Below are 7,392 nucleotides of genomic sequence, written 5' to 3'. Positions count from 1 at the left end.
GGCAATACTCGATCCCGTCCCTCAATGTGATGCGTCTAATTTGTACTGAGACCACAAAAAAAATCACTAATAGAAACGGTAACTTTGTGATCAGATGGCAAAGAGCCGGAAAAACTGTGCGTCTGTAGGACCACGGAAAGAATCAAGTGGAAAAACTAGAAAAGCACTCAGAGAGTGCAGACCTCCGCCAAGGATAGAGAGGAAAACAGGAAACCCATGCTGTAAAAGATCATGAGCTGGAATCAAACCTGCATCTCTGACACAGTTCTGTTTACGAATCACCTTTTTAACCAGTTGAGCTATCTGGACACCTTGCTCCAATTTGTTGGACGACATACTAACCTATGATGTTTTTGTCATGTTTTGGACCACATACTAAAACATACTACAAAATTCAAAGTGATCCAGAATCCAGGATCCTTTCCGGATTGCCACCAAAATTAAATCAGCTCTTCCTCTTACCATAGTCTATATCCCCTCAAAATTTCATCTGAATCTGCCCAGGCGTTTTTGAGTTATCTTGATAACAGACAGGCAGACAGACAGACAGACAGACGCCGGGTGTCACATAACCTCCTTGGCGAAGGTAATAAGATTTAACTATTAGTAATTATCTGGAGCCCTTCGTTTAGAAACAGCGCCACCTACTGCAGTGGATAAACGCGACCTACAGTTTTATTTCATTTCATTTTATTCTTTATTTCATTCATTTGTAAAACGGAAAAATGCTTTATGTAAATACAAACAATCTCCAAGCTAGAATGAAAGGGAGCAGAAAGAAGACAAGTCTTATTTTGCCTGATCCTTTATCCCCAGAAATCAATTACAAAAAGCGAACTTAACGCGCTTTTAAAGGCTAATTCCACACGAAATACTACTTGTACTTTCAAAAGATTATTCAAGGAGTGCTCCAAACAAAATACTACCCGATAAAGTGCTTATTTATTCAGCCAAAACACTTGTTTTATTCCACCCAAACAGTACTTTCTAACAAGTTCTGGCTTTAAAGGTTTATTCAAGACAAAATATCACTTCATGTCCAAGAACATGGATGGATGGATGGAAGGATGGATGGATGGATGGAAGGATGGATGGATGGATGGATGGATCCTTTAATACTCCTTTACAGGAAATTACAGTTCCACAGCGGTTTCATAACAGACGTAAAACCACACATTTCCTCAAACACCTTGAATAGTTAATAAGTTAAAAAAAAGAACACTGAATAAATACCAAAAAAATGCAAAGTTATTTTTGTAAGGTAGTAATCTATCCAGAGGTAGCACAGACTCATCATCTTTACTGTACGCAGACCCATTCTGAGCCATGAAAAACCCCTGCATTGGTAATGTTTATAGGAGTTTTACGTTGCTTTAGGGCTGATTATTCCCTAAACAGACTGTGTGGGCTGCTAGTCCTGGAGCCCTGAGGCTACACACTCATTAGGCCTCTTTCCTGAAACACAGCGAACATGTGAGTTCAAATGAGAACAGGGATCCCTTCTGTGATGTGCAGGTAAAGAGCCTTTTAAAACCGCAATTACGACATGGCTGCTGTCCAAAAATAGAAGAAAAAAAAATGTACCCCTTGGGGGGAGGTTACTGATGCGACCATATATTTACCTAAACGCTGCTAAACACCACACTGGAAAAAATGCTCCTCTCAAAACAAGAAAATAGCTTATTTCAAGGAACGTTTACTTTGAAATAAGTGAACAAATCTGCCAATAGAACAAGTGGCTTGGTAAGATTTGTTAAAATATGATATTTAGGATCTCAAAATTAGCTGGAAAACTTATTTTAAGCTTTATTTTACCAGGATTGTCAAGCTTAGGTGTCTTAAAATCAGCCAGATATGCAAAAAAAGAAAAAGAAGCAGTTTTTCACTCAAAAATAGATTTTCACTTTCATGTAGCCTCCTAATTTGAGATGTGTTAACCCTCCTGCTGTCTTCCTTTATGGGCACTAAAAAATATTGTTTCCTCGTCTGAAAAAAAATACAAAAAAATTGAAAAAAAAATTCCCAAAATTTCTGAAAATTTGCAAAACCTTCAGGAAGAAAATTCCAATAATTTCTTAAAAGTTTCCCTTAAAAGTTTAATTTAACAAAGAAAAAAATCCCCCAAATTCGGCAAGAAAATTCTTCAAATTCAAAAAATGAGTAAAAATCTTCCAAAAAAAATCCTAAAAATATCTAAAGTGATTCCATATATATCAGTAAAACTTCTCATATTTTCTTTAAGAACATTCACATAAAAATCGACCAAAATCCAGCGAAATTCGCTGGATTTTGGTCGATTTTTATGTGAATATTCTTAAAGAAACATTTTTAAAATTTCTTTTTTTTCCACCAAAAAATGTTCAAAAATTTCCCAAAAATGTTGAAAATGTGGACATCAGAATTTTCACTGTGAAAATATATTTTTTTTACATTTTCAAACTTTAAAACGGGTCGATCTGACCCGCAGGACGGCATGAGGGTTAAACTTATTTTGAGTTTTCTTGTAAAATTCAACTCAAAACAAGATAATTTCAAGATTGTTTGACCTAACAATTTATTTAAGATCCATCGTCTTAAAACAAGTCCCTCCATCTTCCTGAAACGTCGCTTGTGAAGTTAATTTTTTTGCAGTGCACGGCGTCCCTCAAAACTTTGCTCACATCCCCTCCGTCAGCGTCAGGCTTTATTAGAAAATCCATTTCACCTGCCGGCCGGCCCGACCAGCGATGGCTGCACTCACCGCCTTTGTGTTTCAGCACTAAGTGACGTTTGGACCCGAGAGTGAAGCTAGCGGTGCATTAGCCTCGTTGGAACAAGCGCTCGGATCGATGGGGCAGAAATGCAAAGGCAGCATCATTGTGTGACTGGCAGCAAGTGTCAGGTAGCTCATGTTGTCCAGGCCCCGTGTCAAATCTGATTATCAGCCGGGCTTTACACGCGTGTGCAAAGCTACAAGAAAAGAACAGCTAGGCAGGGAGGAAAACAGCACTGCAGCAATATTTCTGAATCATATTTGCAGCGTTTAGAGCTCAGGATGGGTGTGTCCGCTCCATCGGGGCAAAAGTAATATCAGGTTTCAGTGCAGATATTTTTAGGTGCACACTCAGACTGGGATCACTTACTGTCCTCTAATGCAACGAATCTAACTGATAAAATAAAATAATAATGGAGAGTAATGAGAGCTATGTTATGTTATCCCATCAAACACAAGATCGGCGCTCAGTTTTACCGTTTCCGTGATAAATGTTCCAGTTTCTGAACGCGTTTTAGTATTTTTTTCTGCATTCAAGTCAGGTCATGTCCAGACAGATGAGATAATCTCTTTGCCTTTTTTTCCTTTTTGGCCGTGAGCAGCCAAAGTGACACAGCATTTAGTTTTGGCTCCAGATCAAAAATCACTTCCAAACCTAAATCAATTTCTGGCCGCAGAGGAGAAGAAGAAGAAGAAGAACGAGCCTTCGCCACAAGCCGAGCAGCTGCAGTTTTCTTTGTCATCCATCTGGAAAATAAAACAGTGACGTGACGCCACATTCTGGCTTTTTGTCCACTTTCTGATCACATATCTGGTAAATCTTATTATAAGACAAACAGATATGAGCAAAACGATATGGATCAGCACCAGAAATGACATTTATTTATCATTATTCCCGGTTTAAAGTTTGAAAATGTGGAGGGAAAATATATAATTTCACAGTGAAACTTCTGATGTTCACATTTCAGCATTTTTGGGAAATATTTGAACATTTTTTGGTGGAAAAAAGAAATGTTAAAAACGTTTCTTTAAAAACATTCACAAAAAAATCAACCAAAATCCAGCGAAATTCGCTGGATTTTGGTTGATTTTTATGTGAATGTTTTTAAAGAAAATAGAAGTTTTACTGATAAATATGTGATCACTTGAGATAGTTTTACTCCTTTTTTGGAAGATTTTTACTCATTTTTTAAAAAATATTTACAAGAATTTTCTTGCCAAATTTGGGAGATTTTTTTGAATATATTTTTTAAGGGAAACTTTTAAGGAATTACTTACATTTTCTTTCTGAAGGTTTTACAAATTTTCTTAAATTTGGGAATATTTTTTTGCTGAATTGTTTGATTTTTTTTTTTTTTTAGGCAAGGAAACAATTTTTTTTGGTGCCTGTAAATGAGGACAACAGGAGGCTAAAATCAGCTTTTGTTTTGAGGACACATGCGGTTTTCTTAGTTTCATGACCTCTTAAGTTCTTGCGAGTGATTACAGTTGACTACAGCTGCTGACTCCTCTGGGCCAGTTTAAATAAGGCCCATTTGATCCAATCAACAGACTCCCCAAGCCGTAAAATCTACGGCGGTAAAGCTTAAGGTGCTCAGCAAAGATCTGAAAAAGGAAATCGTTGACTTGAGCAAGTCAGCAAAGGCATTGGAGCCATTTCAAAGCAGCTTCAGATCCCAAAATCATCTGTTTGTCAGGTTAAAGTTCATGGTCCAGTTGTGTTACTGCCACCATCAGGAATAAAACACAAACTACCACCTGCTGCTGAGAGACGATTGGTCAGGATGGTCAACCAAAATTCGCCCCAAAACAGGTCTGAATGAATGAGAAGCTGCTGGAACAGCTTAGTGACACTGAATCTGAAGGAGCGGTTGAAATCGGAAACGGCTGTAATGTCACACCAGACCAGCAGACAAACACAACATATAATGATGTCGTAAGCCTGTTAGCAAACAGTTGCTTATTTACACATCGAACAGACACAGACATGACAGTGTTTTCTCTCTATGATGTTTGAATCCCAAACATTTTAGCAAACAGTAAGTATTTGCATCAAAAGTTGACCGTTAGATTTGTACCTACGGTAACTCTGGCTGACTTCACTAACATAAACATCCATCCATTATCTAAACACTGCTTCATGCTCTTTAGGGTCATGGAGGGCTGGAGTCTAGTCCAGCTGACTGAGGGTGAAGGCAGGAGACACCTGTACAGGTAACTACACATAGAGACAAGCAATCACTCACATTCACACCTCCAGACAAATTAGAATCACCAGTTAACCTCAGCATGTTTTTGGACCGTGGAAGCCCAGAGGAAACCCACACATGCACAGGTAGAACATGCAAACTCATGCAGAAAGACCCCCAAAGGACCGGGGATCTTCTAGCTGCAAGCCGTCAGTGCTAACCACCAAACCACTGTGCAGCTCCTAAAATAAAAAAAATCTGCTTTTCTTATTTTGGTTTTCACAATTTAACTGCTGGTTTTGAACCGGCGCTTGTCGATTTGTTGCAGGTAAAGCGCTGTGAAGTGTCAAGAAACTTCTCAGTTCTCAGAGAAACGAGCGTTCAGTTTCACACAGCACAGTGTGAAATACAAACCTGATGATTCCAGCCGGCATCACATGACTACACAGCAGTATACGCGCACATTCCTCTGATTTTATACTATATATTCTTAGATGTGTCTTCAGTCTTTGCATTTCTGCAGGAATGTGCACGGATGGGACTGTAAATGATCCATAAACTCGCTGGAGTCCCACCGATTTGAAGTCAGACATTCAGTGCTTGGTGCTCAGCAGATGGTTCTGTTAGGCTGAGTTCAGGGCAAACTGCACATTCCTGTACTTCAGTTACACAAGTCAGCTTAAACAAATACAGAAGATAACCTGGTTACCTTGGGTCTAAAATCACTTTTACTCCTCACTCTAGCCTTCCTCTTGTCTTCACCAAAAAATGTTGTTGCCTTGTCTGAAAAAAGTCCAAAAATTCAGAAAAATTTTCCCTGAAATTTATAAAAAAAATTGCAAAATCTTCAGGAAGAAAATTCCTGAATAGTTTAACTCAAAAGTTTTATTTTTTTAAATATAAAATCTCCAATTTTTTTTTTGGTTGATTTTTTTCTGAATGTTCTTAAAGATTTTTTTAATTTGTTTTTTTTCCACCAAAAAATGTTTAAAAAATTCCTAAAAAAAATTTGAAAATGTGAGAATATATATATTTTTTCCACATTTTTGAAACTTTAAAATGGGTCAATTTGACCCACAGGACAACAGGAGGGTTAAAGTAGCTCAGTCCAGTTGTTCACCAGCATGAACCAGATTGAAACATGTCAGCAGTTTTTAATTCTGTTAATTCTATAGCGTCATATGTAAAAACATAACAACGAGGCACACAAGCAAGAGAAGGTGTTTTTTTCATTCATGGCTTCACATTTATTCAATTAGTTAATCTGAAAGACTTTGATTTGGCCCTTTTGGTGTGTTCTGACAGAGATTTATTTTGGTGCTTTTTACCTTTTTTTTTTTTTTTTTTTGGATGATCCTAATGAAAGTCTTCAGCCAAAAGTGTGAAAGTAACATAGAAGGATCAAAAGTCTTCAGTCCATCTTGACAGCAGGAGTTTGTGATTATATACTGAGCATCTCAAACCCTTCGTCCATCCCTAGTTTAACCCTCCTGCTGACTTCATTTACAGGCACCAAAAAAATTGTTTCCTTGTCTGAAAAAAGTCCAAAAATTCAGCAAAAAAAATCCACAAGATTTCTGAAAATGTGCAAAACCTTCAGGAAGAAAATTCCAATTGTTCGTGTAAAGTTTCCCTTAAAAGTTTGATTTAAAAAATCAACCAAATTTGGCAAAAAAATTCTCAAAAAATGAGTAAAAATCTTCCAAAAAAATCCTTAAAGTGTCTAAAGTGATTACATATACATCAGTAAAACTTTTAATATGTTCTTTGTCGTTTTGTGTCTAGTTTTTGTCTTTCTGTGTCTTCTTTTTTGCCGCTTTGTGTCTCATTTTTGTAATATTGTGTCTTGTTTTTGTCTGACTTTTGTCATTTTGATCATAGAGTAAAATACTGTCATTCAGTTAGTATAATAGTTTTGATGTTTTCAGTATTAATCTACATTGTATAAAATAATTAAATAAAAAAGCCATTGAATGAGAAGGTGTGTCCAAACTGCTGGAAGTTAGCGCTTTTTTTTTCTTTTTTTTGCGCATTGAAATTTGAGGCTGTGTTTGGACGACAATATGTCAAGAACTGTTGAAGATAAATCTTGAAAATTTCACTGTTATTTCTCAAAACGTGTATGATTTATCCCTGAAAAATTTAAGAAACCATTTAAAATCAAAAAATATATCTTCAGGCACTTCAGAGCTGGTCAAGCAGACCTGGTAGCTGTTAAATGACGTAAATAGAATTCCAACTTGGGGGAAAAAAGTACATTTTTGAAGAAGGTTTAATTTCACGCAGCCAAAGTAATAATGACAATATGATCAGTATAGCATAAAAATAAGGAACAGTGTGGCCTGTAGAAAGTAATACAAGCAGAGAAGCCATCAAAAATCAAATGAATACGATCGCAAAAGTGATTAAAAACTAAGTAAAGACTATGTGGTGTGGCATCGCTGTGCTTGA

This window comes from Acanthochromis polyacanthus, chromosome 1 (assembly GCF_021347895.1).
Source record: "Acanthochromis polyacanthus isolate Apoly-LR-REF ecotype Palm Island chromosome 1, KAUST_Apoly_ChrSc, whole genome shotgun sequence".
NCBI lineage: Eukaryota > Metazoa > Chordata > Actinopteri > Pomacentridae > Acanthochromis > Acanthochromis polyacanthus.
The sequence above is the reverse complement of the archived record's forward strand: the minus strand, read 5'-3'. Positions refer to the sequence as shown.